Source organism: Harmonia axyridis, chromosome 1 (assembly GCF_914767665.1).
Source record: "Harmonia axyridis chromosome 1, icHarAxyr1.1, whole genome shotgun sequence".
Classification (NCBI taxonomy): Eukaryota; Metazoa; Arthropoda; class Insecta; order Coleoptera; family Coccinellidae; genus Harmonia; species Harmonia axyridis.
The window spans coordinates 36,881,150-36,894,214 of record NC_059501.1 but is presented as its reverse complement, the minus strand read 5'-3'; the positions used below and the strand labels follow the sequence as shown (position 1 = coordinate 36,894,214).

Below are 13,065 nucleotides of genomic sequence, written 5' to 3'. Positions count from 1 at the left end.
TAGGTAATAAAATTCCATTAATTCCAACAACACAAATTGAAAAGCAAATAATTATTATGTCATCAGCAGAAATGCATGCATTCCTTACCTATTTCAGTTTTATTGTTGGTGACTTAGTGGATGAATCAGATGAGGTATGGCATTTTTATCTGTTACTTTTCAATATAGTGCAGATAGTGATAAAACCATCGATTAATGAAAGCGAATTGATATATTTGGATAATTTAATTCATGAGCATCATTCCTTGTATATTTCTTTGTTTAATGAACATCTTACCCCAAAATTTCATTTTCTTCTTCATTATTCACGAACTATACGTAATATAGGACCACTTTCCAGGGTTTCTTCCATTCGTTTCGAAGCTTTTCATAGAGTAAGCAAGTCGTACAGTAATGTTACATCTTCTCGTATTAATCTACCACTCAGTTTAGGGGTGAAACACCAACTCAAATTGGCCTACCGTTTTCTCCTTGGTAATGGAATTTGCGACAGTATACAATTTAGTGAAACAAGAACAGTTCCTTCCGAAACACAAGTTTCTTTTTTGAAAAGTGCTGGGTTTGAAGCATCTTGCCTTTTCATTAGCTGGCTTAAATTGAATGGCATAATGTTCAAAAAAGGATTGATTGCTCAAGTTGATCGAGACGATTTCGGCGAACCAGTATTTGGAATTATTGAAGAAGTTTTCGTAACAGATGACCAAAAATTTTATTTAGTCTATAAGATGATCGAGTGTTATGGTTTCATTAAACATTACGAAGCATATCTTGTTGAGAAAGTTCTACCAAAGAATTATATTATTAATACAAAATCGTTGTACTCACCTTTTTTAACTCATATTCATGCTAATGCTGAAGGAAATAAATTCATTTCCTCCGTGAAACAGGAAATGTGATTGTGTATGAATTATTATTTTTGATATTTAGTTTGATTTGTTGTACCTGAATTTTGTTATGTTTCAAGATTTTTGTTTGAGTTATAAAGAATATAAAATTAATCACAATGATGTTTTTCTATTAACCCCTATTTCCAGAACTCAAACTTTTTCGTAATGGGTAAAAAAAATTAGGAATAAAAAAATATAATAATAAAAATTTTTTTTCATCATATCGTAAATTATACATAATAATGAATTCCACATCTAATTACGATTTGATTATGATACTGAATATAAAAACTACACTGAAAATTTTGTAGTGTCCTTTACAAATTTATTCTCTGTAATTATAAAAATCCTTTGATATTACTTTTCATTCCAGTCTTGTGTCATGGAGAAAAAATAAAACTTTTTAAATATTCATCGAAATTAAACAATTACAAGAACAGTTGATATAAATTCTTCCTTAAAATATCAAGATATTGGAAATAATCTGATTTCCACATTTCTTTCTTGAATTACTGTATTGATTAAGGTTGTTTTTTCATTTATTTCCCATGAATAATATTTACTCAGATTGTGAATTCATTTATAAAAAATATACAGAACTTTCTGTATGGCAATCTTTACAGAATTACCTTTTGAAAATTATGAATATCTTTCGATATTAGTTTTTATCGCAGATATGCTGTCATGAAAAATAAGTTATTTTGTAAAGATTGCCATAGAGAATTTTTTGTATATTTTTTATAAATGGATTCACAATCTGAATAAATGTTATTCACGGGAAATAAATGAGAAAAACGACCTTAGTCAACATAGTGTTATGGGAAACAAATGTTTATTACTATTCAAAATTCGAAGAATATTCAATATTTGTTTATTCGACAATATAATTTTACTATGAATAACAATTTACTTATAAATAATGAAATTGATGTTTTGGATTAATTCACATTATTAATAATAACACAGCGGATTCCTATAGATAATTATGTTCATTATAACTGATAAAGAAGCTCATTTCAGGCAAAGAAAAGAAATTATTCATTATTAATAAACATATTTGGTATATTTCTTTGAGGAATTCTAATAAAGCATTAATTTCTGAGGAATAAATCTTTATTGCGCCATATTTGAATGAAGCCCTTATTAGGTATTAATAAATATGCATTATAGTTAACAAACTTTTTTCTCAGTGTAGGTGTCAGGTTAATTTTTGCCGAAAATGTCGAGTGATGTGCTTGGAAATGTCGGAAACTTGCAGAAGTTAAAAAGAAATTATCCCATTTCACAAAACCACACATTCTGGAAAAAAAACTATATAAGTAATTTTATTAACTTATTTATTTTTATTAACAAGTTTAACTGCTTCTTAAATAATATTTCAATCAAACATATCAATAAATTATTCTTTGCAATAAATTTCATAAAACACAAAAACAAAGTTTACGTGTATTTTAAATGGGAAATATTGAGCCTATACATATAGTCATATATATTGATAAAATTGACCCAAAAATTAGAAGTTTCCGGAAAAATAATTACATAGACAAGAGTTCCATACTGATAAATAATTATTAATCTCAACTTGAAAGGTTGTAATCCTCCAAAAATGGCCGATTAGTGCTAAATCGCGATTGGTCGATTAAATGGCGCTTTGGAGTGTGGTGAAACGCTACATTACATTAATCGTGATCTAAGGCCTCACTTAAGAGCTAAGTCAAGATTAAAGCATTTGGTGAAACTGGGCCTTAGAGTTCAATAACGTTAATCGAATTGATTCGAACTGATATTCCATGAGAAAAACCTATGAATTTCTTTTCAAATGGAACAGTTCGTATATTTCTACATATTTCGATAGAGATGAAATATACTAATCCCAAATTATATTATACTTAATATTTTTCTGAAGTCATGTTCGAAGTCCCAACAGGTAGACCTAACGTCTATAGGAAATATTGTATTTTTGAATCTAAAAGTAGAAGGCTATAGAGGTTAGGTCAGGCAACCTAGCCGGCCACCTGTTTGGACTTCGAACAAGACTTTAGAAAAATATCAATTATGCTATATTTTTGAAATTGTAATTTTCATCTCTATTGAAACAGGTAGAAATATAGAGGATGTTCCATTTGAACAAAAAATTTCATACGGATATCTACATGAAATATCCGTTTTCGGCAAATTCAATTATCGTCATTGAATTCTAAGTTGCCACAAAAATGATAAATTTTCAATAGAAAAAAGTTACAGCAATATTTCCAAAATGAACATTTTCGAAAAACACTCTGTGACTATTTAAAGGAGTTGCAATTTTTGCCAATGAGTTTCTCAAGAATATTGGCCCTCAGACACCGACAGGAGTTTTCCTCAATCTAGCATAAAAATAGTACTTCTCATTCAAAAGCGTCCTATTTCTATTTCGCCCTCCCTCTGTATCTCCTTGAGTTGAAACAAAATGAATGGATCATTTTTCAGCTCGATCTATATAAGTATTATGAATTGTGAAAACTGCCACCTTATCATTTCGACTGTTTTCAATATAGAAGAGAAAATTGAAAAATGGCGTGAAATGAAAAGTTCTCTTAACTTCATTAATATTAGTGCTATCAACATAAAACAAAAACATCCCACAGGCACTTTTTTGATAGAATCCATTGATGATAGAATCCATTGATAATAGAATCCATTGATGTAATAATTTATTTTTTATGCCATTAATTTTTGAGTTATAATACAAATTTGTTTATTTAAATCTGAACCATACCAATTTTCTATGAAAAAAAATCCCTTAATTTTTCCCTCATCAAAAATAATATGATAAATAAATTTCTTATTACACTATAAATCATCAAAAGTTTCAGTTTCATACAGCAAATCAACAAAGTGTCATCTATAATAATCTGGGAGCTTCAGATAATTAAGATATTCGGTGGTCACCACGTTTTCTGGATTCAACATCGTTAGATTTCTTCCTTTGGCCACATTCAAAGAACAGTATTCAACAATTTGAAAATGTTGAAGTGTTGAAAAAATCTAACGGCCTTAAATCCGGAGATCGGTGGCTAACGAATATATGAATTATCTGTTCACAGATTATTACGGATAGGAACTTGATTGATTTGCCGTATGAAACTTTTGATGATTATATAGTTCATTGAAAAATTGATATATTTATATATTTTTGAAAAGGAAAAAATTGAGCAATTTTATTTTTATAGTAATTGTTATGGTTTACGTTTAAAAAAACGCAAGTTCCTATCATAACTTCGAAACTAATAGCAATATAAAATAAATTAGTACATCAATGGATTTTACTGAAAAAAGTGCCTGAAGGATGTTTTTGTCTCATGTTAATAGCATCAATAATCATGAAGTTATGAGAACATTTCACTTATCGTCATTTTCCAATTTTCTCTTATAGCTTGAAAACAGTTGAATTGATAAGGCTGCGATTTCCACGGAACTGAATATCTCGGAAATTGAGCCTGAAAATATGGCATCCATTTTTTTCTTGTTCAAAGGGGTGCTGAGATCCCCTCAAAAGATAACGAATTTGGGACACCCGATACATTAGGTTGACAATTGTTGCTAAATTATGAGAGTTCACCTTCGGTAGACTCGAAAGCAATGATTAATAGATGACGTAATGTTTTTATCATTTGCTAAGCTATTCAAGGAATATACGAGGGACTATGGCGCCATCAACATTTATTGTTTGTCAAAAAGACAACAAGAAATTCTGATAACCTACATTTTATCTTTTTCATTTCGTACCAAACTAGGATTTTTTTCTTGTCATGGTGTTTATTCACCTCAACGACAATGATTATATCGCTCTTGCAGCCTACCTTCCGCAGGTCTTCAATTCTGTCTGTCGTTCCCGAACCTACAAAGTGAACATTTTATTTTCCACGCAGATATCTGAAATTTTTCGTCATACTCCTTCAAGAGTTGTTATTTACGTAAGTATGCCGCTGAAACATTCACAAAACGTTGCAATTTGAAGATAACCTCCGCTCTACAAAGCCCATTCAATTGATACGGTTCTCGTTCAATACTTGTCCAGGCTATCTCGCCGCAAAAAACTCCGTTTTCCTTGCCCTTTGTAATTTTCAGTGATGGATGGTTATGCTGCCTTTTCTACTAGCTTAGTCGGAGCCGAAATAAGCCACGATAAGAGATTGAGGAATGATCTTTTTTTTGTGCCGGATATCTGGACTTACGGCCTCGTCAATTCCAGCGTTTTAATTTGTCTTCTCATCTCGATGGGATTACCGATATTTGTAATAAGTTTTTGAGCCAATTTCGAATAATATCCATCAAAATGAATGAGTGAAGAAAAACTATACAGGGAGTCTCTGAAAGTACTCGCTATAAATAATTAATAATAATAATGATATAGGTTATAATGATAAAAATAATTAAATAATTGAATAATGATGAAACAATTAATTCATATCAAATGTTCAAAATGTCTATCATCTTGTTCAATACATTTTACACTGAACCTAGAACTGCGTAGTTCAGAACGTTTCTGACAACACAATTTGATTCTATTTATCACATCATCTCGAGTTTGAACGCGTTTTCGATAAACTTTTAATATGTTCCGGATATGAAAATCCAAAGGTATAAGATCAGGACTCCTTGGTGGCTCATAATAGCCGGAATGTAAGGTACCAACTAAATGAATATTTCGGAGAACAATGGATTGGAAGGTTAGGTCCACTAAGATGGCCACCAATGAAGCCTGATCTTACTCCTTCGGATTTTTATGTCTGATGATTTGATGAATATAATAAAATTGTGTTGTGCAGAAATGGGTGAGAATTGTTTTGAACAACGCAGGGTTGTAGATTCAGTGTAAAAGGTGGTAGATATTTTGAATATTCACTATGAGTTAATTGTTTAATTAATTAAACACAGATAAATTAACAGTTTTAGTGAGATTAGCTCACTATTCAATCAAAAAAACAACTATTTCAATCATTAAGAGCTTCAAAATGGAAGGAAATCAGGTCAGATTTGGCAATTTGGAAAAATGTCATAACTGAAATTTGCCGAAAAGTAACAAAAAAATATTGAATATTACAATCGAGAAGTTTTACCTGCTCAAATTTTATGTCAAGTGGTATTTGACATGATAATTCGGATCTTGAGTGCCGAGGTTTAGTTTGTTAATGGGCAAAACCAGAATATAGTTTCTTTTATGTTGAACATTTTTTATTTTTGTTGAATTTCGCACCAGCTGATTTGCTCGAGATTAAAATTTATATTCGCATGTGAACTAGAGATTTCGAGACTTGTGTGAAACTATAGCGATCGTGTGACCAAAACCAAAAAAAAAATATTTGACTATGACTATGACTACAGAACGGACGGAGTTGAGATTTTTCGGTAATGATAAGAAGTAACAATTTCAAGCTGATCATGTCATCAAAACCATAGACTATTTATGAAGAATATGGGAAATAAATAGCCAATAATTTCATGGATTTCATTCTTCAGAAAATTATTTTGTAGCTTATGAAGGTTATACTATGGCTGAAAATTGTCCTAATAATTTCAGCGGGAAATATACATAATCGTTCTTAGAAGATTGCTAATTGCCATCACTTAGTTACGTCCTTACTTCAGTTTGCGGTGGTTCTGGCTGTGAAAGGAGCAGGGACCTTACGCTAAACTTCCATTGTAGAGCATGTTATTTGAAGTTTGTGTACCTAAGTCAAATTTGTTTACCTATCAGAAACACTCTAAGTCTCAGACGATGATAAACCATACCATGAACAGACGACCCTCTCTTTGGTAGTTGCAGAACGTTCTTTTGAATGAAAGCTACGACAAAAAATCAAGCTGCTTTCTTGTCCACAATATAACGAGGAATGAAAACTAAAGAATCCACTTCAACATTTGAAACATATTTCGTTCGACTGGGAGCTCCCGTTTCCCTACATAATTGTAATTTTTTAAAATTTTTAATTTAGCCTTAACGCACCCTGTACTCATAACACTTATTCATATTTCATTTCTTTTTTCTTCACGGAAACTAGGTAACTTTTATACAGGGTGTCCCGGGAAGAAAGCGACAAACGAATACCATAAATTAAGGTCATAATCAACATTCTAAAACTCAGTTTGCCACCGTCATACAGGGTGACCAATAAATATTCCCTCATGATAGAAGTTCAACCGATTCCACCGAATAAGATAGCGAAATCTGTGAAACAACTATATCATATCAACGTGCTCAAAAATGCATTAAAATGGAGGAATATCATTTTGAACAATATCTGCTGAACTGAAAATATTTTATTTTTGATTAATTGTTTTCAAGATCAAATATTTTCAATTTATTTGCTGTTTTTTTCTATTCTTTATCCAGCTTGTTGATTGAAAGTTTTTCTAAATAATTTGAGGAAAATTTAGGTGAGACATTCGTGAAGGGTGAAGCAACTTAAATTTTCGAGATAATTCTACGGATAAATTCAAGATATCTTGAACTATAAAATTTCTTTCATGAAGAAATGTTTATTGACCACCCTGAATAATGGTGCCAAGCAGAGATTTGAAATTTTGATTATGAATTAATTATTTGTGATTACGAAAACGAAAAAAAAATCATGATACCAACATACAGGGTGATTCAAGATTCAAGAAAATAGAAAAGGTCTTAAATTTTCCTAGTCCGGATCTGATTTACTCGATTTCAGAAATATTGAAGGAAGGCGATAGTAAAGGGCGACAAAACTTCAAAAATTGAAATTATTCGGTGAATTTCTTGAAGAGTTATTGAACTAAAAAAATTTCACTCATAAGGAAATGTTTATGAATCACCCTGCATGACCGTGCCAAGCCGAGATTTAGAATTTTTATAATGAATTGATTCTTTGTGGTTCCGAAAACGGAAAAAAATCATATTGTTAACGTACAGAGTGATCCAATATTCACGAAAATAGGAAGAGTCTGAAATTTTTCTAGTCCGGATCTGATTTACTCGAATTCAGAAATATTGAAGGAAGGCGATAGGAAAGGGTGACAAAACTTCAAGATTTGAAATTATTCGGTCGATTAGTTAAAGAGTTATTCAACAGTGAAATTTCACTCATAAGATGAACATCACCCTGTATATCCCAAACGAAGGCACTCAGGCGATTGAAACCTCTTAATACGGGTCCTCCTTGATGACTTCAATTCACGGTATTCGTTTGTCGCATTCTTCCCGGGACACCCTGTATATGCCTCTTAATTTTAATAAAGAGGCACATATAATTTGTTATTTATTTTTTAAGGAATATGATGAATAACAGTGTGGAAACATTGAGCCGAATGAAAGTTAATGTAATACATACTCAGTACTTCTTTTATAGGATTAGGTCTGTATGTTCAATGAAAGTAATTGAGGAGCATAAGATTATTCGGTTTTGACCGAAAAGCCTGGGCTTATACCTACTTATCCACGAATACATCTATAGGATTAGACTTCAAATTTCGAAAGAATATGATAGATAGATAGTTTATTCAACATCATCAAAATATTTACACGACTTATCATTAATCTAAATTTGGAATATATCAAATATAAAATAGGTACATATGAGAAAAACATATCAAACATCTTATCCTGAAATATATCACACATCAAATAAATATACAGATAACAGATCAGATCGAAGATCACAAACGCACATATACATATGCAAGATCACAAATACAGAAAATACGAATGCTCAAAGTAGCCGAAGTAAATAACACAAATAGTAAAAGAGATCAACATTTACATCATCAGATTTGAGCTCAAAATTTCATCAACTGACTAATATGCTCCTTTGATCAATACATCTGCAATTTTTTCAGAGAATTTTTTTGTGTAAGCTGCTTGAACTTTTTCTTCAATTTTTTTGTATACAAGACTTCTAGTTGGTTCTTCATTGTACCTATTTCTTCCAAATCAGAGCGTCCCTTATTATCATTTCAAACACTGTACACTGGTCGAGTTTTTGTCTCTTGATTTTTCACTTTCTTTGAAATATCAATGATTCTTTATTCATTTGTGGCTCTTGTATAATATTTCACCCGTAGTGACGGGCTGACGAAATACTTTATGGGTAGAATATCTGAAATATCTTGGTTAAATTGCTCCGTTTGTTCTTATTTCTATTTCGTTAACAATTATGAAAGCCATGAAATATGAAGAATCGAAAAATATGTGCAAATCTTGGAAAAATAAAATATTCGAATTTCTGAATGAATAGGAAACTAGAAATATCCAACAATTCAGTGACCACAGATTAGGAATTAAATTAAATGTGTAAACGATAACCGTTGTTCTTCCGAAATCTTTGTGTTACATTACAACTTAGACCATTTTTAGTATTCGAATTGATTTCGAACTAATGGATAGGATATTATCTTTTTTTCGACCCTTTCCTGCTAATATTCATTATTAATTTTTCTCTTCTTTCGTTGGTTCATATGGGATGTGATGCAAATTCTGAAGCGGACACTCTAGCATAAAAGAGAAGCTGATTCCAGGAAAATGGAGGAGATGGGTAGTAATGAATTTTTATTGAAGTTTAAAAGGTAGAAGACCGAATGGTGGATGTTTTAATCATTGCCTAGCTGTGGATGTGACATGCGAAATATCATGTATTTTCAAGCGTCTGTCTGAAATATTAATGTTTCATATTCCTGTGTTTGCTCCTCTCATTTATGTAGCATGCCCGATCACGACATGGATCTAGTGAGATGTATTGTTCCTGCCTGATTTGAATAATCGCTGACGGAACATTTCGAGGGATGCTCATGAAAATGCAAAAATTTTCACAACTTCTGTATGTAATAATTTTTAGAGGCCACTGATTCATGCTCGGTTTCGTATAGTTACATTAAACCATAAAATGATTCGAATATATCTACTTTGTAAGTGAATAAGAATTTTGAATATTTTGAGAGAAAGGTTCATGTTCAGTTCTATTTTGAGGAAATATCAGAAATTACAACACAGAACCAACAATTTCAAACTCATCTTGACTTTCTTCTCCTCTGTCATAAAAAATTGCTAAAACTGTACTTTCAATTTTCATCAATCAAATTGAATAATTTTGAGGAAATATGTTAATTGCTCGATTGCAGAAGAAATATGTAATTTTAGCGCAAATTCATTGTCGATTTCAAAAGATTGTCTCTCTCAATCGACAATGTGTTTATCACTTCGAGCTCTTAATGAACTAATAGTATATTATTCAACGAGCGGTAATGTAGGTCATAACTCACGCAGATGATGTTTGCAGCACGAGCCGCAGGCGAGTGCTGTAATTCATCAAGTGAGTTATGACCATTACCGCAAGTTGAATACTATACTTTATCTACGACTATATCAATAAATACTAAGAAAAAAATACAGACTTAGAATAAAGACAGAAGGAACGGTAAATAAACATAATGTGCTCGATCCCGTACAAGAGAGATGGAAACTTAGTGCCACCAATCACAATCGAACTAGCTTCGGCTAGCTCGAATCCAGTACACAGTACAGACATAGAAATTTATTGAAAAACCTTAATAATTGTCTATAAAAATGCATTAAAATATACCAAAAAATATTCTCTGCAAACGATGACTTAATGATCTTACACCCATCTTGAAAATTTTTTCAAACTCCTTTATATTTTTTCGGGCAATTAATTCTGTATGGTAACATTAGCTGTTTGTCTTTTGGAAATGTATACCTTTATAATATTTCATCTTCACTATCTGAATTAATCGTTTTCAGCAAAACATTCACAATAATTAGATATCAACTTAATTTGAAAACGTCAAAAGTGACATTCCCTCGGACTATCCTCCCCTCAATAACAATAATGGAATGTTCCTTTTCGGCCAATCGAATAGAAGCAGAGAAGTATAGAAGCACAGATCCATATTTTCCTATTTATAATAGTGAGTTATAGTAGTGAGTTATTATAAATCACGCTGTTTGTTAATAGATACTATTAATTGCTCAAAAGCAGTTGAATAATGAGTATATAATTCAATAGGAGTAGATAAAAGCTATTATTTATCTAAGTCCATGTTATCTCCCTCAAGTAGAAATCTTTCAGGAAAAGGAATATATTATGGATCAAATTAAGGATTACACTTCATATTCTTAAGATCTTTCATCTACTTAATATTGGAACCTGGCAGTGTGTGATCTTAGATTTGAAAGAAAAGGAGAATTTGATTAAGTAAGATGACAGGAGTTCCGTAATATATTCAGAGTTCTGAGTATGACGCTAATTCTCGAAGATAACTTTGTGAGGTCGAATGTTATCGTGGAGCAGGATTCAAGAGTGTTATTCCTGATAATATGTTTTTCTTCGATTGTGTTTTGTATTTCAATGTTAAAAAAAACAGATTCAATGTTCATACTGACTTGTTCGATGTTTCAATCAATTTGGAAAATAGCAATGCACACTCGAGACTAATTGACAAAGTAATGGCGTCTGAACAAATGTAAGGGATAATATCGCTAAAAAACCGTGTGAGTATATGTGAGTTTTTCTTTTTCAAGCATTTCTAAATCGTAGTTTTTTTTTCAAAGTACAACGAATGAAAGTTTTTTTTTGATCTATGTAATATTTATTATATCACTTTTTTGTAGTGTTCAATGTTTAATTGAATTGCAAATAAAAAAATTGCAAAATACATGAATCTTTCAATTTAATTCTTCAAACTTAATGATTGATCGAATAAATCCAAAATTCTTATTAATCAACAAAACTGATAAACTGCATTTTGTAGGAGGCATCTATGGTTATCGTGAACGATCTCCAGAGACATATTGTATCACTGTGTTTTTATTCGTTAGACATGAAAGGGTGATATTGTATGTTTTTTGTGTTCAGTGGACTGAAAAAATTACAGATGCAAAGAATTTAGAAGAAATCCGAAAGCAATAAAAATATAGTGATCTATTAGATTGATCAGTATAGTGATTAATTGAAAATAGACAATTTTGTTGATTTTTATTTCTCAAATAAAATTGAACAGAAAATGTGTATTATATATATATATATATATATATATATATATATATATATATATATATATATATATATATATATATATATATATATATATATATATATATATATATATATATATATATATATATATATATATATATATATGACTAACGTCGAGTTCCAAGACATTTTTTACCAGCTAACCGCGAGTTCCAAGACCGATGTATAGTTCCAGGACAGTCTTGGAACTGATATATGCCTAATGTTGACTTCCAGGACCGAAATGATAGTTCCGGGACAGTCTTGGAACTGATATATGTATAATGCTGACTTCCAGTACCCTAATATACTGCATAGTTCCAGGACGTTTATCACGTTGATATCGTCTCTATTGCGTTCTTATAAAATCTATTCATTCGATTTCGACTGTCCCGCATGTCAGAAATATCTTTGCACAAGGAATGAAAATGGTTTTCTCAATGAAATTATATTCTTCTCGGAATCGGAATGACATTCGGTTCTAAATGTGCCATTGGTCCGAACATTTCTCGGTATATGAGTGGAAGTTTCCGCTTTAGATGGGAAATTAACTATTTCTTCGCATTTCAATTCTTCAAGTAGAAGTTCACTATATGTATAAATGACATGAGGAAATATAAGATGTCAATATGTAGTACGCAGTTCAATGGGATATCAGGCGATATTTTTGAAATATATCTCTTTATTGTTGAGTTTCGGGACATTAATTTTCGGTTGAAATTTTTATCATCTCGCATTACGCAATAAATATATATTTTTTTCATTCGTTCTTTTCTTCATGAAATGTGTGGGTCAGGAATTTGTGCAAATAATATGTGGATATTCCTTTCTATTGCTTATGGGATGCAGATGTACTCGCATTTGAAAAAAGTGATGTATGCAGGGTCTTCCATTGGAAATGTCCATAAGAAGTTTATGGATAAATGATAAGGTTCGACTCACTGATGACGAATCCGTCCTCAAATTCAACTCTGACCGTTCAGCCGTATAGGTACACGATAATTCTCTAATGAAAGGTCTTAGAAACTTAAAATTTTCAGAGTAGGTTTGGATCAGAAATGCCGCGGTTAAGTTCGTTTATGGATAAAATCCGATTATGGTTTCCGTAAATATTGACGTTCGAAATTTCATTTTCTTGT

The 13,065-nt window shown here is 31.2% G+C and overlaps 1 protein-coding gene across 2 annotated transcripts in view; it reads left to right on the top strand.

Annotated features, from left to right (window-relative positions):
* Nucleotides 1–13,065, top strand: part of LOC123682994 (sodium channel protein 60E-like) — a 222,303-nt gene that overhangs the window by 107,950 nt on the left and 101,288 nt on the right. The gene's annotated exons all lie outside the window — the stretch shown is intronic.